At 47.8% G+C, this 22,979-nt stretch overlaps 1 protein-coding gene across 3 annotated transcripts in view; it reads left to right on the top strand.

The window, feature by feature from the left end:
* The first annotated feature begins 12,556 nt into the window (after window positions 1-12,556).
* The window catches only part of nlgn3a (neuroligin 3a), a 429,434-nt gene continuing 419,011 nt past the window's right edge, over window positions 12,557-22,979 (top strand). For 2 of the 3 annotated variants that reach the window (XM_071411753.1, XM_071411755.1), the window contains exon 1: window positions 12,557-12,863. The gene's annotated coding sequence lies outside the window, so the exon portion shown is untranslated. The remainder of the gene's footprint in view (window positions 12,864-22,979) is intronic. The other variant, XM_071411754.1, reaches the window with a different exon arrangement.

Raw genomic sequence — 22,979 nt, 5'->3', positions numbered from 1 at the left:
CGGCGTTGGGCAGACAGATGGCTCAGACGGCGTTGGGCAGACAGATGGCTCAGACGGCGTTGGGCAGACAGATGGCTCAGACGGCGTTGGGCAGACAGATGGCTCAGACGGCGTTGGGCAGACAGATGGCTCAGACGGCGTTGGGCAGACAGATGGCTCAGACGGCGTTAGGCAGACAGATGGCTCAGACGGCGTTGGGCAGACGGATGGCTCAGACGGCGTTGGGCAGACGGATGGCTCAGACGGCGTTGGGCAGACGGATGGCTCAGACGGCGTTGGGCAGACGGATGGCTCAGACGGCGTTGGGCAGACGGATGGCTCAGACGGCGCTGGGCAGACAGATGGCTCAGACGGCGTTGGGCAGCCGGGCAGTTCAGGCACCGCTGGGCAGACGGGCAGTTCAGGCACCGCTGGGCAGACGGCAGACTCTGGCCGGCTGAGACGCACAATAGGCCTGATGCGTGATGCCGGAACTGGAGGTACCGGGCTGAGGGCACGCACCTCAGGGCGAGTGCGGGGAGGAGGAACAGGGCTCTGGAGATGCACTGGAAGCCTGGTGCGTGGTGTAGGCACTGGTGGTACTGGGCTGGGGCGGGAAGGTGGCGCCGGATATGCCGGACCGTGAAGGAGGACACGCGCTCTTGAGCACCGAGCCTCTCCAACCTTACCAGGTTGAATGGTCCCCGTAGCCCTGCCAGTGCGGCGAGGTGGAATAGCCCGCACTGGGCTATGCAGGCGAACCGGGGACACCACCTGTAAGGCTGGTGCCATGTACGCCGGCCCGAGGAGACGTACTGGAGGCCAGATACGTTGGGCCGGCTTCATGACATCCGGCTCGATGCCCAACCTAGCCCTCCCAGTGCGGCAAGGTGGAATAGCCCGCACTGGGCTAAGCACGCGTACTGGGGACACCGTGCGCTTTACCGCATAACACGGTGTCTGACCAGTACGACGCCCTCTCACTCCACGGTAAGCCCGGGGAGTTGGCTCAGGTATCCAACCCGGCTTCGCCACACTCCCCTTTAGCCTCCCCCAAGAAATTTTGGGGTGAGCCTCTCGGGTTTCCAGCCACTCTGCCTTGCAAGCGCCTCATAATGCCGCCTCTCCGCTTTCGCTGCCTCCAGCTCCGCTTTGGGGCGGCGACACTCCACTGGCTGTGCCCAGGGTCCTTTACCGTCTAGGATCTCCTCCCAAGTCCATTCCTCTTCTCTCCATTGCTTTGGTTCTTGCCGTCCTTCTCCAATCCGCTTGGTCCTGGAAAGGTGGGTGTTTCTGTAACGGCTGTCAATGTCGTTCTCCTCCTCAGACGAGGAGGAGCATGGATCGGACCAAGATGCGGAGTAGGAGGTATTCATGATTTTAATGGCAAACCAACAAACACTACAAATAAACAAAACAACAAACGTGACTAACCTGCAACAGTCCTGTGTGGCCCAAACGCTAACACAGGAAACATACACCCACAAAACACCAGTGAAACCCTGGCTGCCTTAGTATGACTCTCAATCAGAGACAAACGATACACACCTGTCTCTAATTGAGAATCATACCAGGCCGAACACAAAACCCAACATAGAAATAGAAAACATAGACTGCCCACCCAACACTCACGCCCTGACCAATAAATACATATAAAACAAGAGAAAACAGGTCAGGAACGTGACAGTAATAGCCAATTATGACTAATGAGCCCGACAGAACATTTACTAAACAACACAAAGTAGTGTTTGAACCTTGTAGACTAGTGCATGTATTTACGTTCTTGTATAAGGGCACAAGGCAAGACCCAGATGCAGACACGGGAGGCAGATGGTTTGAGTCTTTGATATTTATTAAAAAATCTAAAAGGGGTAGGCAAGATAATGGTTGTGGACAGGCAAAAGGTCAAAACCAGTTCAGAGTCCAGGAGGTACAGAGTGGCAGGCAGGCTCAAGGTCAGGGCAGGCAGAATGGTCAGGCAGGCGGGTACGGAGTCCAGAAAACAGGCAAGGGTAAAAACCGTGAGGACTAGCAAAAAGAGAATAGAAGCAGGAGTATGGGAAAACACACTGGTTGACTTGAATAACATACAAGACGAACTGGCACAGAGACAGGAAACACAGGGATAAATACACTGGCGATGAGGGCTGGATCCAGGATGTCTCTAGCGGGAACCCAGCATCTCTCCTCTGGGCCATAACCCTCCCCGGTAACCAGGTACTGGAAACCCCTGCCCCGTGGTCAAACACCCAGGAGACATTTTACTGTGTATGTCGGATGGCCATCAAGGGTGGGTCTGGGGACAGAAGACAAAGGACTGAGAGACACGGGCATAATTCTAGACACATGGAACGTTCGGGTGAATACGTAGGGTATGGGGTAACAAGAGACGGACAGCAGTGGAACTAAGGACTCTAGAGATGGGAATCGCACCAATGAAATGAGGGGACAGTTTGCTGGACTCTACCCGAAGGGGCAGGTCCCGTGTGGACAGCCAAACCCTCTGCCCAATGTGGTAGCGGGGAGCTTTTGTCCGGCGGCGGTCCGCTTGTTGACAATACCTGGAGTTGGTCTTGAGAAGTGCTACCCGAGCTCTTCTCCAGGTACGTCGACAGCGGCGGACGAACATCTGGGCCGAGGGTACATTGACTTCCGGTTCTTGTTCTGGGAAGAGTGCAGGTTGATTCCCCATGGAGCACTCAAAAGGGGAGAGTCCCATGGCTGAACAGGGAAGGATGTTCCGGGTATACTCCACCCAGTCCATCCAACCAGTTGTCGGCTCCAGGTAGTGGGGTTGGTTGAGACCAGGCATCTTAGGGCGGTCTCCAGGTCCTGGTTAGCTCACTCCGACTGGCCGTTCGACTGGGGATGGAATCCGGAAGCTAGGCTGGCCGACACCCCAATAAGGGTGCAGAACGCCTTCCAGAACTGAAACGAGAATTGAGGATCCCGGTCAGAAACCATATCCACCGGGAGTCCATGGATCCTGAAGACGTGCTGCACCATGAGCTGGGCCGTTTCCTTGGCAGAAGGAAGTTTCGGGAGTGGGATGAAATGAGCGGCATTTGAGAACCGATCCACCATCAGAAGGGGTAGCCCAGTGACAAAGTCCAGAGAGCTATGAGACCAGGGATGATGAGGGACTGGTAGTGGCTGAAGAAGGCCAGAAGGAGCTTGCCGTGGAGTCTTGTTCTGGGCACACACCGTGCATGCGGCGACAAAGGCAGAGACGTCAGGAACCATTGTGGGCCAGCAGAATTGTTGTCGGAGGAATGCTAGGGTACGGCGGGACCCGGGATGACAGGTCAGCCTGGAGGAATGAGCCCATTCCAGGACCCGGAACCGGACTGAGCCGGTTAGCCGGGCCCCCTTCAGGTCCAGGTTGGGAACGTTGTGCCTTGCGAACCAGGGTCTTAATACCCCAACCATGCAAGGCATGATGTAGGGAGAATGGTTTCGGAGACTGAGGGTGTGGCAGAGGAACTGTATAGGCGGGAGAGGGCGTCAGGCTTCACATTCTTTGACCCTGGGCGGTAGGAAATGGTGAAGTTAAATCTTGTAAACAAGAGAGCCCATCGGGCCTGCCTGGAGTTAAGGCGCTTGGCTGTACGGAGATAGTCAACATTTTTACGGTCGGTCCAGACCAGGAATGGCTGTTCTGCTCCTTCCAGCCAGTGTCTTCACTCTTCCAATGCCATCTTGACCGCCAGGAGTTCTCGGTTTCCTACATCGTAGTTCCTCTCTGCAGGATTGAGACGATGGAACAGGAAGGCACAGGGATGAAGCCTTTGGTCCTGGGTAGATCGCTGGGACAGAATGGCCCCCACTCCAACATCAGAAGCATCAACCTCTACCACAAGTTTACGAGACGGGTCTGGATGGATGAGGATGGGTGTTGTGGTTAACCGATGCTTCAGGTCCACAATGGCTCTGTCAACAGCTGGAGAGCATGTGAACGGTACTTTGGGAGAGGTGAGTGTAGAAATGGGGGCCGCCAGAGTGCTGTAACCCCAAATGAATCAGCAGTAAAACCCAGGAAACTTTGCAACTGCACCCTGGACGTAGGTTGGGGCCAATCCACCACTGCTTTCACCTTTCCAGGATCCAGCTGGACATTCCCCTCAGTGAAGACATATCCCAGAAAGGAGATTGTAGAACGGTGGAACTCACACTTCTCAGCTTTCACAAACAATTGGTTCTCCAGGAGGCGCTGAAGGACCTGTCTGACATGAAGAACATGTTCTTGGGCAGACCGGGAAAAAAAACAGGATGTCGTCAAGGTAGACTTCCCGGAACACATTGTTTACCAGAGCATGGAAGACAGCGGGGGGAGAGTTGAGAGTTGAGGTCTGTATTCCCCAGCCTCATTTATTGTTGATGGGAGTTGAGGTCTGCATTCCCCGGCTTCATTTATTGTTGATGGGAGTTGAGGTCTGTATTCCCCAGCTTCATTTATTGTTGATGGGAGTTGAGGTCTGCATTCCCCAGCCTCATCTATTGTTGATGGGAGTTGTGGTCTGTATTCCCCAGCCTCATTTATTGTTGATGGGAGTTGAGGTCTGCATTCCCCAGCCTCATTTATTGTTGATGGGAGTTGTGGTCTGTATTCCCCAGCCTCATTTATTGTTGATGGGAGTTGAGGTCTGCATTCCCCAGCCTCATTTATTGTTGATGGGAGTTGAGGTCTGTATTCCCCAGCCTCATTTATTGTTGATGGGAGTTGAGGTCTGTATTCCCCAGCCTCATTTATTGTTGATGGGAGTTGAGGTCTGTATTCCCCAGCCTCATTTATTGTTGATGGGAGTTGAGGTCTGCATTCCCCAGCCTCATTTATTGTTGATGGGAGTTGTGGTCTGTATTCCCCAGCCTCATTTATTGTTGATGGGAGTTGAGGTCTGCATTCCCCAGCCTCATTTATTGTTGATGGGAGTTGAGGTCTGTATTCCCCAGCCTCATTTATTGTTGATGGGAGTTGAGGTCTGTATTCCCCAGCCTCAATTATTGTTGATGGGAGTTGAGGTCTGTTTTCCCCAGCCTCATTTATTGTTGATGGGAGTTGAGGTCTGTATTCCCCAGCCTCATTTATTGTTGATGGGAGTTGAGGTCTGTATTCCCCAGCCTCATTTATTGTTGATGGGAGTTGAGGTCTGTATTCCCCAGCCTCATTTATTGTTGATGTGAGTTGTGGTCTGCATTCCCCAGCCTCATTTATTGTTGATGGGAGTTGAGGTCTGTATTCCCCAGCCTCATTTATTCTGCTCTCCGGGTACGCAACATTTCAAAGGTTAGAAAATGTATTTTAAAAAACATTTTTGTTCAGGCAAGTGTTGTATTGTTAATGGTTATGTTTGACTCAGGGAAACATCAACATGCTTTCAAATTCAAAACATGTTTTTTTCTTCAACAATGATTTGAGGGGAAAGGAAAGAAACAAACGTTTTCCATCAGGGGCAATATTTAGGGCTAGATACAGCTAGAATTACCAGGGGCAATATTTAGGGCTAGATACAGCTAGAATTACCAGGGGCAATATTTAGGGCTAGATACAGCTAGAATTACCAGGGGCAATATTTAGGGCTAGATACAGCTAGAATTACCAGGGGCAATATTTAGGGCTAGATACAGCTAGAATTACCAGGGGCAATATTTAGGGCTAGATACAGCTAGAATTACCAGGGGCAATATTTAGGGCTAGATACAGCTAGAATTACCAGGGGCAATATTTAGGGCTAGATACAGCTAGAATTACCAGGGGCAATATTTAGGGCTAGATACAGCTAGAATTACCAGGGGCAATATTTAGGGCTAGATACAGCTAGAAATACCAGGGGCAATATTTAGGGCTAGATACAGCTAGAATTACCAGGGGCAATATTTAGGGCTAGATACAGCTAGAATTACCAGGGGCAATATTTAGGGCTAGATACAGCTAGAATTACCAGGGGCAATATTTAGGGCTAGATACAGCTAGAATTACCAGGGGCAATATTTAGGGCTAGATACAGCTAGAATTACCAGGGGCAATATTTAGGGCTAGATACAGCTAGAATTACCAGGGGCAATATTTAGGGCTAGATACAGCTAGAATTACCAGGGGCAATATTTAGGGCTAGATACAGCTAGAATTACCAGGGGCAATATTTAGGGCTAGATACAGCTAGAATTACCAGGGGCAATATTTAGGGCTAGATACAGCTAGAATTACCAGGCGGGTCACCTGTGATACTGGTCAGTGTTCGAAGACCATCCATGTCTGAGGACATCGGACATCGTGAGATGATGTGGAAACCAACCACTATTGGCAACAGTGAGCGCTGTTACCTTCAAGATGGCTTCAGCATTGCATTGTGGACAGGGATAGTAGATGGGCATCTGCCTCTGACCCTAACCCAAGACCAGTGATCGAAACTCGGTTGTGATATTTTTGTTTTAAGCCTATCCAAAACCTTAAGCCTTACATTAACCATTCTGAGTTAACCCTTAACCTTAACCTTAACATGTTGGAGTTAATGCCTAACCTTAACCTTAACCTTAACCTGAACATGTTGGAGTTAATGCCTAAACTTAACCTTAACCTGAACATGTTGGAGTTAATGCCTAAACTTAACCTTAACCTAAACATGTTGGAGTTAATGCCTAAACTTAACATTAACCTGAACATGTTGGAGTTAATGCCTAAACTTAACCTTAACCTGAACATGTTGGAGTTAATGCCTAAACTTAACCTTAACCTAAACATGTTGGAGTTAATGCCTAAACTTAACCTTAACCTGAACATGTTGGAGTTAATGCCTAAACTTAACCTAAACATGTTGGAGTTAATGCCTAAATTTAACCTTAACCTAAACATGTTGGAGTTAATGCCTAAACTTAACCTTAACCTAAACATGTTGGAGTTAATGCCTAAACTTAACATTTACATTTACATTTACATTTAAGTCATTTAGCAGACGCTCTTATCCAGAGCGACTTACAAATTGGTGCATTCACCTTATGATATCCAGTGGAACAACCACTTTACAATAGTGCATCTAACTCTTTTAAGGGGGGGGGGGTTAGAAGGATTACTTTATCCTATCCTAGGTATTCCTTAAAGAGGTGGGGTTTCAGGTGTCTCCGGAAGGTGGTGATTGACTCCGCTGACCTGGCGTCGTGAGGGAGTTTGTTCCACCATTGGGGTGCCAGAGCAGCGAATAGTTTTGACTGGGCTGAGCGGGAACTGTACTTCCTCAGAGGTAGGGAGGCGAGCAGGCCAGAGGTGGATGAACGCAGTGCCCTTGTTTGGGTGTAGGGCCTGATCAGAGCCTGAAGGTACGGAGGTGCCGTTCCCCTCACAGCTCCGTAGGCAAGCACCATGGTCTTGTAGCGGATGCGAGCTTCAACTGGAAGCCAGTGGAGAGAGCGGAGGAGCGGGGTGACGTGAGAGAACTTGGGAAAGTTGAACACCAGACGGGCTGCGGCGTTCTGGATGAGTTGTAGGGGTTTAATGGCACAGGCAGGGAGCCCAGCCAACAGCGAGTTGCAGTAATCCAGACGGGAGATGACAAGTGCCTGGATTAGGACCTGCGCCGCTTCCTGCGTGAGGCAGGGTCGTACTCTGCGAATGTTGTAGAGCATGAACCTACAGGAACGGGTCACCGCCTTGATGTTAGTTGAGAACGACAGGGTGTTGTCCAGGATCACGCCAAGGTTCTTAGCACTCTGGGAGGAGGACACAATGGAGTTGTCAACCGTGATGGCGAGATCATGGAACGGGCAGTCCTTCCCCGGGAGGAAGAGCAGCTCCGTCTTGCCGAGGTTCAGCTTGAGGTGGTGATCCGTCATCCACACTGATATGTCTGCCAGACATGCAGAGATGCGATTCACCACCTGGTTATCAGAGGGGGGAAAGGAGAAGATTAATTGTGTGTCGTCTGCATAGCAATGATAGGAGAGACCATGTGAGGATATGACAGAGCCAAGTGACTTGGTGTATAGCGAGAATAGGAGAGGGCCTAGAACAGAGCCCTGGGGGACACCAGTGGTGAGAGCACGTGGTGCGGAGACAGATTCTCGCCACGCCACCTGGTAGGAGCGACCTGTCAGGTAGGACGCAATCCAAGCGTTTATTTAACCTTAACCTAAACATGTTGGAGTTAATGCCTAAACTTAATCTTATACATTTTGAATTTGACGTTTGGAACATCTTCGAAATTTGATGTTTGAGAAACGGATGAACGTCTAATTCTGATGTGAGACTTTGAGAGCTTGTAGAGAATTACACACATGTTAAGTTTAATTCTGTCCATCAATGTAGGTAATGAAATTGTTACTGCACAGTATATAAAAAGACTGGGACTGGGCTTATTATGTATAACTCTGGCTAATTAAGAAGTAAGTTGCAGTGAAATTACGCAACATGTTGTTGTATAGTGGAATATTTACATTTTGTACAATACTGAGAGGGAAGCGAGAGAGATTCAGGGAGAGAGAGAGAAAGAGAGAGCGAGTTGTATTGTATATTTTCATCTCCCTCTCTCCTCCTCCACCTGTGAGGCCTTACTCGGCGTGTGGCTCTGGGCTGACATTGGCAGGGTGCATTATGGGAACCCATCTGGTGGCAGGCATGACAGGAGAGAACCTGCTAATTAGATCCTTCTGTAGAGGGGCGGGGTCACCAGCAGTCCCCAGCAGCACTCCCCAGCTGTCATTAAACACATAGGAAGGGAGGGAGAGAGAGAGGGAAAGGGAGAGAGGGAAAGAGAGAGGGAGAGAGAGAGGGAAAGAGAGGGAGGGAGGGCGGGAGGGAGGGACGGAAAGAGAGAGATATGGAGGGATGGAGGGAGGGAGAGAGGGAGCGAGAGAGGGAAAGGGAGAGGGAGGGAGAGAGAGCGAGAGAGGGAGGGAGGGAGGGAGGGAGGGAGGGAGGGAGGGATGCACTGGGGATATAGGCCTAATGAACAGGTTGCGGAGGGAGGAGGGGGGAAGAGATAAAGTGACGCACAGGGATGTAATGAAAAGGGTTGGGTAGGAAGGGAGGTGGGGAGGGGAAAAGATACAGGGACTCACAGGGGATATGATGCTCTAATTCCTCCCTTTATGTAGAGAATTGGAGAATCCATTCTGTTAGAACTGTGGAACACCTGTATGGAACGTTACAGTGGAGTTTTAACCAACTTCCTGGTTAAATAGTAAGCTTACATGGATGTCAGAGGGACTGTGGACTGTTTCCATGAACTTGATGCTTGATGATGCTTGATGATGGATATCTGGTATGTGTTGTTGAAATACCTTCTCAACAGAGGAGGCTGGTGGGAGGAGCTATAGGAGGACGGGCTCATTGTAATGGCTGGAATGGAATAAATGGAACGGTATGAAACATGTGGTTTCATAACGTTGCATTCATTCCATTTCAGCTATTACAATGAGCACGTTCTCCTATAGCTTCTCCCACCAGCCTCCACTTCATCTCAACCACCACTGTGTACAATAACATTAGGTGTAATCTAATTGCTAATCCGCATAGCAGAATGACAGTTTGTTTCTGCTTCAGCGAGCTAGTCATTAACATAGCTGAATGTAAAATAGGTGAAGAACGAGACCAGCATCAGGACCCTTGCAGAGTTGCGCCAGTCATTGTTGTTGCAGCCATGTATCCGGTTTCACCATCTTCCTCTACTGTACCTGTCTGAACCTATCACACCTACATGTAGTGCCTTGGGGTAAAGTGGTTGGGATTTGGAGAAGGGATGGCAACCTAAACACACAACACACAGTTTCTGGGGGAATTCAGTCACTATATCTTTGAGTGGGAATGTGGTCCAATGACTGTTGCTGTGTGTGTGTGTGTGTGTGTGTGTGTGTGTGTGTGTGTGTGTGTGTGTGTGTGTGTGTGTGTGTGTGTGTGTGTGTGTGTGTGTGTGTGTGTGTGTGTGTGTGTGTGCGTGCGTGCGTGCGTGCGTGCGTGCGTGCGTGCGTGCGTGCGTGTGTGTGCGTGCGTGTGTGTGTGTGTGTGTGTGTGTGTGTGTGTGTGCGTGTGTGTGTGTGTGTGTGTGTGTTTCTCCTCTCAACCCCCCTGTAAAGCTTCAGCTAAGTCTAATTATATCCTATGTAAATGTAGCATTGCCACAATAAACCGTTAGTATGGGGATTGTGAACCAGCTCCAGTTCAAGGTAAAGACATCTCACCCCATGCTATTAGTATGCTAGCAGGGTGTTGAAAGGGCAATTCCACCCTACATGCCTCTGGAACCAAACACCTGCAGGATCTGAGAAAGAGAGAGAGAGAGAGAGAGGGAGGGAGAGAGGGGGGAGAGAGAGAGAGACAAAAGAGGATTGAGAGAGAGCGAGAGAGACAAAAGAGGATTGAGAGAGAGAGAGAGAGAGAGAGAGAGAGAGAGAGAGAGAGAGAGAGAGAGAGAGAGAGAGAGAGAGAGAGAGAGAGAGAGAGAGAGAGAGAGAGAGAGAGAGAGAGAGAGAGAGAGAGAGAGATGGTTGTGAGGTCTGGGGTCCGCTCACCAACCAAGATTTCACAAAATGGGACAAACACCAAATTGAGACTCTGCATGCAGAATTCTGCAAAAATATCCTCCGTGTACAACGTAGAACACCAAATAATGCATGCAGAGCAGAATTAGGCCGATACCCACTAATTATCAAAATCCAGAAAAGAGCCGTTAAATTCTACAACCACCTAAAAGGAAGCGATTCCCAAACCTTCCATAACAAAGCCATCACCTACAGAGAGATGAACCTGGAGAAGAGTCCCCTAAGCAAGCTGGTCCTAGGGCTCTGTTCACAAACACAAACACACCCCACAGAGCCCCAGGACAACAGCACAATTAGACCCAACCAAATCATGAGAAAACAAAAAGATAATTACTTGACACATTGGAAAGAATTAACAAAAAAACAGAGCAAACTAGAATGCTATTTGGCCCTAAACAGAGAGTACACAGTGGCAGAATACCTGACCACTGTGACTGACCCAAACTTAAGGAAAGCTTTGACTATGTACAGACTCAGTGAGCATAGCCTTGCTATTGAGAAAGGCCGCCGTAGGCAGACATGGCTCTCAAGAGAAGACAGGCTATGTGCACACTGCCCACAAAATGAGGTGGAAACTGAGCTGCACTTCCTAACCTCCTGCCCAATGTATGACCATATTAGAGAGACATATTTCCCTCAGATTACACAGATCCACAAAGAATTCGAAAACAAATCCAATTTTGATAAACTCCCATATCTACTGGGTGAAATTCCACAGTGTGCCATCACAGCAGCAAGATTTGTGACCTGTTGCCACAAGAAAAGGGCAACCAGTGAAGAACAAACACCACTGTAAATACAACCCATATTTATGTTTATTTATTTTAACTTGTGTGCTTTAACCATTTGTACATTGTTACAACACTGCATATATATAATATGACATTTGTAATGTCTTTATTGTTTTGAAACTTCTGTATGTGTAATGTTTACTGTTCATTTTTATTGTTTATTTGACTTTTGTATATTACCTACCTCACTTGCTTTGGCAATGTTAACACATGTTTCCCATGCCAATAAAGCCCCTTGAATTGAATTGAATTGAATTGAGAGAGAGAGAGAGAGAGAGAGGCCTGCTTATGGCATCTTACTGGGTCCTGTCATCACCTTTACCATGCCCACTGATAGGCTAGGTGGAATGTATCCCCCAATAAAAGACATAGCCTCTACTCACCCCAAGGGACTTCATGTCAATCTTAAAGGATCAGATAGGTATAAGAAATACAGCAATAGCCACCAGCACCTTGCCCACTGATGGTGGAATTTTGCCATATTTCTTACAATATGTTGGCATTACACTGCTACAATCCTCCCGGGACTGGTGGGTAGCTGTATACAGCTATTCTAAGCTGCTATCTTTGCACACAAGTGGCTTGAAAGACACATCCCATCCAATCAAATGCCATAGAGCAAGTGACATCGGCCATAGTGATGCATTTCCGCCTCGACTGTGTGAGCCAACTAACTCTCTGCTTGGCATTCCAAATGAACTCCCTGGAGGATTCCAAACAATACATATTGAAATCCAAACATGACAGCTGAAGCTTTTGTCTTGCTGCCTCGTGATTATTGCAGTTTATTCAAGTATCACTTCTGCACAAACAGACTGATCAGAGAACAGAAACATTCAGATATGAGGCAGTGGCATTAACTACAATCGACTGAATGGAGCTCAAGTTATATTTCTGATAAGACGGTAAATAAGCATGTGTGCATCCATATAGGCTGAAAGGGAAGAATAACATTATTTTAAGAATCCTTTTGAATCCATTGAGAATGTGTGACGCATGTGATGCCACACAAGCCCCGTGCCACTGCCAACCCCACGTGACTTGGATCAGCATTTTAATCATAAGCATAAACAAAGAATCAACATCTCACTGTACAGCAGTGAGATCATTTCTTATTTTCGGGAAAGACATTTGCAAAAAGCCGCGTCCTCCTCTCTTTTTCATGTAGGATGCGTGTGAACTTGGTTACTTAGTAACTCTCACATCTATTGGCTTTCCGGAATATGGAGCCGGGACCGCGCAGCGCGCTCTGGTAGAGCTCGTGTGTGTGGTGGAGCGACCTCACGAAGAGGCAAGGGAAGAACGTCAAACGTAGAGCGCTGACCGAGGAGTCTAGCCGAGGAGAAAACGGAGGAAAAACATATGAAAATATGAACGGAGTGAAACTGCTGAAAGATTTTTATGTTGGGAAATGTAGTTCTGAAACGAATCAAAGTAATACACTATAAGGATATCTGCAAGGACTATTTACAACTGAAAGTAAAGTGCACAGAAATATTGTCTCCAGCTTTTTTCTGAAGAAAATACCGGGAATGGAATGGGGGAATTTGCATCTCGCCAAGGCAGGTGAGTCACAGGCAACACTTGAATATTAAGAGCTAGTGTTCTTAGAACACGTTCATGGTGACATTTGGCTGAAATTACTGCTAATGTAGCTATAAAATGCATCTCAGTAGCCTGTTTGATTATATGCATGGAATATTTTACATTGCAGTGAGACACTGATGTGTTCGGTGCTGAAGCTGGACATGGTGTCCAGTGATGCGCGTGCCTTTTCATTTGAGTGTCGAGGACAGAGAGAGAGATAGAGAGAGAGAGCTAAGTGAAATTTTAAGCTCAAAGTTAAATGTCTGGTTGTGTTGGGCAGTCTGGTCTCATGCATTGGGATCCTTTATTCTAGTGCAGGGAACGAAATCACATGGTTGAATATCTCTGGTGTCCGTCCCGGGTTTAGTGATGGTGAAATTGAGTACTTGTTACTTGAGCTATGGTCTGCCTGTCGCTGGCCTGTCTGTGCCCTGCGTTACTGGGGTGCTTGACCATCGGCTGTGATTGAGCATTATATGCGCTAGGTCTACCGGAGCTCCTGTGGCTACTGAATGTTCACATAACAAAACATTCCCAAAATTATAAGGCCATTAATGTGGGTGCCAGAGGAGAGAGGAGTCTTTCTCTTGGTATAGGCTTAACGCTACTGCAAGTGATTCTCTCTGGTTGAAATGGGCGCGTGTCCAGACCTGCTGTATCCGATTTCACTTGTCCAATATGATGGTTCACAAGTTCTGACTAGATTCATAGATTTTGGGCTGTTGTTGGACTCTTGTATCGATCAAATTCAAGTCATGCGTAAAATATGCCCCTATTTGTTTTCGAGACGTGTATGTATTATAATTTCAGGTGGGCCTGTTAATCATGCTATATCAACGATAATAATCACGGATGTTATTATGCTGTTGTTACTATCCTAGGCTACTGTTCATTGCTAGTGTTTTATTGAGTTTTTTATTGTTGTTACACAGTTATTATATAGTTGTTAATACCTTCCAGTGTTAGTAAATGATTTTGCGAGTCCACCTGTCTGCGTCTCCATATGCCGCTTTGCTCTAGTGGGGAGCAAAGCTCTGCTCGTTTCGTGTTATAGGCTACTCAAATAATGCATTTTCAGGGTTTCGTTTTTGTGACTTGATGAAATACCGAAAATCAAAACGACCTATTTTGCTGTGAGAAAGCTATTCTGTCATGGAGTTGTAGGGCTATAAAATTGGCATATTTTAACATTCAAACCGGCTGGTTTCCCTGAATGTTTTCTCTTTGCTTTTTTCTTTATTTTCCCGGACGTTTAGGAAGCGGAGTAAAATGGTTTCATTGTGGTCTTCCCGGGGATGAAGGAAGAAATAACTTAGAGAGCTGAATTGCAATGGGGAGAGAGGAAGAGAGGAGAGAGGAGAGGAGAGGGGGAGAGAGGAGAGGAGATAGAACATACAGACAAGGAGTTGTCATGGTGATTCAGTGAATAATTGTTTCCCCTAAAACCAAGGCATTTGTAGGAAATTCCCCTTCCTATTCCCGCTCATTCTTACCTTTGTATATAGCCTATAGCGCAAAGGAGCAAATAGCCACAGTATTGCATAGCAGCTTCTGATGTTGGACACCTCTTACATGTTTTAATTGATGTTATGTCTCCCAATATACACTTCCTTCCCTTATGATCCTTTGCATGTAACTTTGACACCAGATTGTACTGGGTCTATTTCGATGTGACGGTGTGTGCTTTTAGTATAATGTAATGGATTAGACATGCTACTAATGTCCATTCTCCCTCTGTCCCCTTCTCCATTCTCCCCCTGTCCCCTTCTCCATTCTCCCCCTGTCCCCTTCTCCATTCTCCCCCTGTCCCCTTCTCCATTCTCCTCCTGTCCCCTTCTCCATTCTCCCCATGTCCCCTTCTCCATTCTCCCCCTGTCCCCTTCTCCATTCTCCCTCTGTCCCCTTCTCCATTCTCCCCCTGTCCCCTTCTCCATTCTCCATTCTCCTCCTGTCCCCTTCTCCATTCTCCCCATGTCCCCTTCTCCATTCTCCCCCTGTCCCCTTCTCCATTCTCCCCCTGTCCCCTTCTCCATTCTCCTCCTGTCCCCTTCTCCATTCTCCCCATGTCCCCTTCTCCATTCTCCCCATGTCCCCTTCTCCATTCTCCCCCTGTCCTCTTCTCCATTCTCCCCATGTCCCCTTCTCCATTCTCCCCATGTCCCCTTCTCCATTCTCCCCCTGTCCCCTTCTCCATTCTCCCCCTGTCCCCTTCTCCATTCTCCCCCTGTCCCCTTCTCCATTCTCCCCCTGTCCCCTTCTCCATTCTCCCCCTGTCCCCTTCTCCATTCTCCTCCTGTCCCCTTCTCCATTCTCCCCCTGTCCCCTTCTCCATTCTCCATTCTCCTCCTGTCCCCTTCTCCATTCTCCCCATGTCCCCTTCTCCATTCTCCCCCTGTCCCCTTCTCCATTCTCCTCCTGTCCCCTTCTCCATATCTCCCCCTGTCCCCTTCTCCATTCTCCCCCATCGTCCCCTTCTCCATTCTCCCCCTGTCCCCTTCTCCATTCTCCTCCTGTCCCCTTCTCCATTCCCCCCCTGTCCCCTTCTCCATTCTCCCCCTGTCCCCTTCTCCATTCTCCCCCTGTCCCCTTCTCCATTCTCCCCATGTCCCCTTCTCCATTCTCCCCATGTCCCCTTCTCCATTCTCCCCCTGTCCCCTTCTCCATTCTCCCCATGTCCCCTTCTCCATATGTCCCCTTCTCCATTCTCCTCCTGTCCCCTTCTCCATTCTCCCCCTGTCCCCTTCTCCATTCTCCCCATGTCCCCTTCTCCATTCTCCCCATGTCCCCTTCTCCATTCTCCTCCTGTCCCCTTCTCCATTCCCCCCCTGTCCCCTTCTCCATTCTCCCCCTGTCCCCTTCTCCATTCTCCCCCTGTCCCCTTCTCCATTCTCCCCATGTCCCCTTCTCCATTCTCCCCATGTCCCCTTCTCCATTCTCCCCCTGTCCCCTTCTCCATTCTCCCCATGTCCCCTTCTCCATATGTCCCCTTCTCCATTCTCCTCCTGTCCCCTTCTCCATTCTCCCTCTGTCCCCTTCTCCATTCTCCCTCTGTCCCCTTCTCCATTCTCCCTCTGTCCCCTTCTCCATTCTCCCCATGTCCCCTTCTCCATTCTCCCCCTGTCCCCTTCTCCATTCTCCCTCTGCCCCCTTCTCCATTCTCCCCCTGTCCCCTTCTCCATTCTCCCCACGTCCCCTTCTCCATTCTCCCCCTGTCCCCTTCTCCATTCTCCTCCTGTCCCCTTCTCCATTCCCCCCCTGTCCCCTTCTCCATTCTCCCCCTGTCCCCTTCTCCATTCTCCCCCTGTCCCCTTCTCCATTCTCCCCATGTCCCCTTCTCCATTCTCCCCATGTCCCCTTCTCCATTCTCCCCCTGTCCCCTTCTCCATTCTCCCCATGTCCCCTTCTCCATATGTCCCCTTCTCCATTCTCCTCCTGTCCCCTTCTCCATTCTCCCCCTGTCCCCTTCTCCATTCTCCCCATGTCCCCTTCTCCATATGTCCCCTTCTCCATTCTCCTCCTGTCCCCTTCTCCATTCCCCCCCTGTCCCCTTCTCCATTCTCCCCCTGTCCCCTTCTCCATTCTCCCCCTGTCCCCTTCTCCATTCTCCCCATGTCCCCTTCTCCATTCTCCCCATGTCCCCTTCTCCATTCTCCCCCTGTCCCCTTCTCCATTCTCCCCATGTCCCCTTCTCCATATGTCCCCTTCTCCATTCTCCTCCTGTCCCCTTCTCCATTCTCCCTCTGTCCCCTTCTCCATTCTCCCTCTGTCCCCTTCTCCATTCTCCCTCTGTCCCCTTCTCCATTCTCCCCATGTCCCCTTCTCCATTCTCCCCCTGTCCCCTTCGCCATTCTCCCTCTGCCCCCTTCTCCATTCTCCCCCTGTCCCCTTCTCCATTCTCCCCCTGTCCCCTTCTCCATTCTCCCCCTGTCCCCTTCTCCATTCCCCCCCTGTCCCCTTCTCCATTCTCCCCCTGTCCCCTTCTCCATTCTCCCCCTGTCCCCTTCTCCATTCTCCCCCTGTCCCCTTCACCATTCTCCCCATGTCCCCTTCACCATTCTCCCCATGTCCCCTTCTCCATTCTCCCCCTGTCCCCTTCACCATTCTCCCCATGTCCCCTTCACCATTCTCCCCATGTCCCCTTCACCATTCTCCCCATGTCCCCTTCTCCATTCTCCCCCTGTCCCCTTCACCATTCTCCCCATGTCCCCTTCTCCATTCTCCATTCTCCCCATGTCCCCTTCTCCATTCTCCCCCTTCTCCATTCTCCCCCTGTCCCCTTCTCCATTCTCCCCATGTCCCCTTCTCCATTCTCCCCCTTCTCCATTCTCCCCCTGTCCCCTTCTCCATTCTCCCCCTGTCCCCTTCTCCATTCTCCATTCTCCTCCTGTCCCCTTCTCCATTCTCCTCCTCTCCCCTTCTCCATTCTCCCCATGTCCCCTTCTCCATTCTCCCCCTGTCCCCTTCTCCATTCTCCCCCTGTCCCCTTCTCCATTCTCCCCCCCCTTCTCCATTCTCCCCCTGTCCCCTTCTCCATTCTCCCCATGTCCCCTTCTCCATTCTCCCCATGTCCCCTTCTCCATTCTCCCCCTGTCCCCTTCTCCATTCCCCCCTGTCCCTTTCTCCATTCGTATTCCCGTCCCGTAGCCTAAACTGGTCTTTTCCCAGTTCCTTGCTGTTTCAAATCCGATTCTCCTACTAATAGAATATGGGTTGTTTTTGCTTTTCTCCCATGCACCAGTCATGATGACAACATTATTCATATTCAGAGAAAAGGGCCCAAGTTAGTTTTTACGTCATACAGTTATGATGACATCATTCATAGGTCATCAAATAATAGTCAAATATGTTATATGAAGTATTTTATTATGTCACACACACACACACACACACACACACACACACACACACACACACACACACACACACACACACACACACACACACACACACACACACACACACACACACACACACACACACAGAGAGAGCGAGAGAGAGGATAATTTCTTCACTGCCTGTTTATTGAATCCTACTGGGTTCTTTCATCACCGTTACCATGCCCGCTGATTGAAAGCCTGGCAGAAAACGTGATGTTTATAGTGTGTCTCACAGCATTGTATAAGTCGTGGTGGAGTCAGACTCTTGAACAATGGAGTGTATGATTGGGAAACTAGTCTTTCTACAAAAGTTGTCGTTCTGTGTTTCATAATTTTCTTCAATTCGCATGAGGCTGAATGTATCTCACAGGAGAAAGCATCTCGAGCGAAACAGTTCCCCTCTGTCTCAGTATGTGTAGCCCATCTATCTGATGCTGTCTGGTCAAAAACAGTACGACGTTGCTGCCCGTAACATTGAATGCGAGGAAAGCCATTGAGCATTTGGCCTCCCTTGATAATTCATTATATATATTTTTTACACTCTTTTTTATATTGAAAACACATAAAGAACATCTACCATACATACACAGCTTATCTTTGCTGTCTTTACTAAGGAGCGTAGTTACATTCACATGTTAAGGGTACATTCTTGCTGTGTAGAGAAAATATTTCAGGAGTCTGAATAAGTATACAATTTTGTTTAAGCCACACAAAAACAACAGAGACAAACAAAAAGTCCAGAAATTACAGAAGAAGACCCGTACAGTATGTCAGGAACTCTGACCAGCCCTTAAATACCCGTATGGTATGTCAGGAACTCTGACCAGCCCTTAAATACCCGTACGGTATGTCAGGAACTCTGACCAGCCCTTAAATACCCGTACGGTATGTCAGGAACTCTGACCAGCCCTTAAATACCCGTACGGTATGTCAGGAACTCTGACCAGCCCTTAAATACCCGTACGGTATGTCAGGAACTCTGACCAGCCCTTAAATACCCGTACGGTATGTCAGGAACTCTGACCAGCCCTTAAATACCCGTACGGTATGTCAGGAACTCTGACCAGCCCTTAAATACCCGTACGGTATGTCAGGAACTCTGACCAGCCCTTAAATACCCGTACGGTATGTCAGGAACTCTGACCAGCCCTTAAATACCCATACGGTATGTCAGGAACTCTGACCAGCCCTTAAATACCCATACGGTATGTCAGGAACTCTGACCAGCCCTTAAATCATTTTATAAATATCATAAAATAATTGAATTGTTGCATCTCTTTGTGTTTTTGTTCTCTGGTGGCTAGCTAGATAAAATGGGCCTTTTCCTAAAGTAGCCATGGATGGAGATAGGGATTTGGGACTTTTTTTACTTAATTCTCCGTACTGGCCAAGAATTATAACGACGATTCTGATCCCACCATTAATTCACACATTGTTGTGCCCCTGGCCTGAGAGGATGGAAGTTCAATATGTAGCTAGATGTAGAAGGCTAATGTTAACTAGCTAACGTTGCCCATGAAAGGAAGTTAGGCTAGAGAGCAAGCATTTTACCCAGGTAGCCTAGGATAACAAAAACTAAAAGTGTGTCCTGTATGACAGAGTGATAGACCGTTTCATCAACATGAAAGAGAGGATGGCATTGGAGTTTCTCTACAGATAGGGTGAATCACATGTTATTTATACTTGCACGAACACACACACACACACAGACACACACACACAACACACATGATGCACACACACAGAGAAATCAGAACCATGGACCAGCCAAATCATATTTAGCTTACATTGATTGGACCAAATAGTTTTTGTTATCTTTTAGTTGTCACTGTATCAGACTAAGCAGAGGTGATTTGAGGAAGTTGAAATGGTGGCGCAGTAGAGGAGGCAGCTCCTGTTTTCTTTGCGACTTGCGGTAACTCTGTGGTTCTAAATCAATAGTTGTTTAGTGGTCTGAAAATGTGGACAACAATAGCTTGCATGACCATGCTGTAGGTCATGGAACTGTTTTGTGGACTTCACTGGACAAAGGTTGCTCTCTGGTCTTGTGATGAAACAAAGGTGTGGTTGAATTGGTTCTGCCACTGTGTCTTCTTATTGTCCCGGCATTCGGCCTACTGTATATATCAGGGTGGCAAGGCATATGAACTAACAGATTATAGAGCAAACAACGCAATTATCACAACACATAGGTTGTTATATATATATATATTGTTGGGGGAGCTTGGCTTCCCCAGTGATTTTACCAACACACTGCTACTGGTGGATTCTGGGTTGTCTTCTCCAAGCCTCCTGGTGAAGTTGCTGCAAGGTTCCTGTTTAGACCTCCTGGTGAAGCTGCTGCCAGGTTCCTGTTTAGACCTCCTGGTGACGCTGCTGCCAGGTTCCTGTTTAGACCTCCTGGTGAAGCTGCTGCCAGGTTCATGTTTAGACCTCCTGGTGAAGCTGCTGCCAGGTTCCTGTTTAGACCTCCTGGTGAAGCTGCTGCCAGGTTCCTGTTTAGACCTCCTGGTGGAGCTGCTGCCAGGTTCCTGTTTAGACCTCCTGGTGACGCTGCTGCCAGGTTCCTGTTTAGACCTCCTGGTGAAGCTGCTGCCAGGTTCCTGTTTAGAGGCTCTAGTCATGTCAAGAGATGGAATGACGTGATTAAATGAATAGTAGTGGCTTATGTATTGGTTGTGGGTGGGGGGATTGAGTGTTTGTGTGTATGTGTGTGTGTGTGTGTGTGTGTGTGTGTGTGTGTGTGTGTGTGTGTGTGTGTGTGTGTGTGTGTGTGTGTGTGTGTGTGTGTGTGTGTGTGTGTGTGTGTGTGTGTGTGTGTGTGTGTGTGTGTGTGTGTGTGTATGTGTGTGTGTGTGTGTGTGTGTGTATGTATTACGTTCATGTGTATGTAGCTAGATTGTCGTAGCAGCTTAAGCAGAGGTTGGTTGTATAACCTTCTTCACGTGTTGGTTTGAGGTTTGGTCAGGAAGCAAAGCAACAGGAGCAGGAACTACAGTTGAAGTTTACATACATGTTAGCCAAATACATTTAAACTCAGTTTTTCACCATTTCTGACATTTAAACCTAGTAAAAAGTCGCTGTCTTAGGTCAGTTAGGATCACCACTTTATTTTAAGAATGTGAAATGTCAGAATAATAGTAGAGAGAATGATTTATTTCAGCTTTTATTTCTTTCATCACATTCCCAGTGGGTCAGAAGTTTACATACACTCAATTAGTATTTGGTAACATTGCCTTTAAATTGTTTAACTTGGGTCAAACGTTTTTGGTAGCCATCCACAAGCTTCTGACAATAAGTTGGGTGAATTTTGGCCCATTCCTCTGAGTCAGGTTTGTAGGCCTCCTTGCTTGCACATGCTTTTTCAGTTCTGCCCACAAATTTTCTATAGGATTGAGGTCAGGGCTTTGTGATGGCCACTCCAATACCTTGACTTTGTTGCCCTTAAGCCATTTTGCCACAACTTTGGAAGTATGCTTGGGGTCATTGTCCATTTGGAAGACCCATTTGCGACCAAGCTTTAACTTCCTGACTGATGTCTTGAGATGTTGCTTCAATATATCCACATAATTTTCCATCCTCATGATGCCATCTATTTTGTGAAATGCACCAGTCCCACCTTCAGCAAAGCACCCCACAACATGATGCTGCCACCCCCGTGCTTCACGTTTGGGATGGTGTTCTTCGGCTTGCAAGCCTCCCCCTTTTTCCTCCGAACATAACGATGGTCATCATGGCCAAAAAGTTATATTTTTGTTTCATGAGACCAGAGGACATTTCTTCAAAAAGTAGAATCTTTGTCACCATGTGCAGTTGCAAACCGTAGTCTGGCTTTTTAATGGTGGATTTGGAACAGTAGCTTCTTCCTTGCTGAGCGGCCTTTCAGGTTATGTCGATATAGGACTCGTTTTACTGTGGATATAGATGCTTTTGTACCTGTTTCCTCCAGCATCTTCACAAGGTCCTTTGCTGTTGTTCTGGGATTGATTTGCACTTTTCGCACCAAAGTGCGTTCATCTCTAGGAGACAGAACACGTCTCCTTCCTGAGCGGTATGACGGTTGTGTGGTCCCATGGTGTTTATACTTGCGTAGAATTGTTTGTACAGATGAACGTGGTACTTTCAGGCGTTTGGAAATAGCTCCCAATGATGAACCAGACTTGTGGAGGTCTACAATTTTTTTTCTGATGTCTTGGCTAATTTTTTTTGATTTTCCCATGATGTCAAGCAAAGAGACACTGAGTTTGAAGGTAGGCCTTGAATGAAGGCCACAGGTACACCTCCAATTGACTCAAATGATGTCAATTAGCCTATCAGAAGCTTCTAAAGCCATGACATCATGTTCTGGAATTTTCCAAGCTGTTTTAAGGCACAGTCAACATATTGTATGTAAACTTCTGACCTACTGGAATTGTGATACAATGAATTATAAATTAAATAATCTGTCTGTAAACAATTGTTGGAAAAATTACTTGTGTCATGCACAAAGTAGATGTCCTAACTGACTTGCCAAAGCTATAGTTTGTTAACAAGACATTTGTGGAGTGGTTGAAAAACGAGTTTTAATGACTCCAACCTAAGTATCTAAACTTCCGACTTCAACTGTACATTCTCCCTGACAGCATCTGGCTGACCTTGTGTGAAAATATCTCTTATATTGATGTTAACTAAAGGCTCCGAGACCTCAGGCCTTTACATACTACCCTCAAGACACACCTACCAGTGTCCTGGTCAACACTTGTTTTCCCGTTGATGAGAAAACAACAGCAACATCATCTTTAAGCAAACCAGACCCTTCCGCTTCACAGTGAAGCGGTAACTATAGGACGATACCAAGCTTTGATGACTGACGGATCCTGAAAGAAATGACACTCTGAGATGTCTCGGGCCTTAGTATCAAACAGGTTGCACTATCTTGAAGTCTCCTTTTCATATGTCACTTTACTCAACCCGCTGCCTGCCTGTCTGTTCACAGTTGGAGAAGATGGGAGCGAATCATTTAGAGAGATAATTCAATCTTTAACTTATTTCCACTTAAAATGTAAATTATGTCAGTCCTCCAAAATGTTTAATCACACACACACACACACACACACACACACACACACACACACACACACACACACACACACACACACACACACACACACACACACACACACACACACACACACACACACCTGAGAGCTAGCTGATGAGACAAGGAGAAGTCAAATCC

The sequence above is a fragment of the Salvelinus alpinus genome, chromosome 7 (genome assembly GCF_045679555.1).
Source record: "Salvelinus alpinus chromosome 7, SLU_Salpinus.1, whole genome shotgun sequence".
In the NCBI taxonomy this organism is placed as follows: domain Eukaryota; kingdom Metazoa; phylum Chordata; class Actinopteri; order Salmoniformes; family Salmonidae; genus Salvelinus; species Salvelinus alpinus.
The sequence above is the reverse complement of the archived record's forward strand: the minus strand, read 5'-3'. Positions and strand labels throughout refer to the sequence as shown.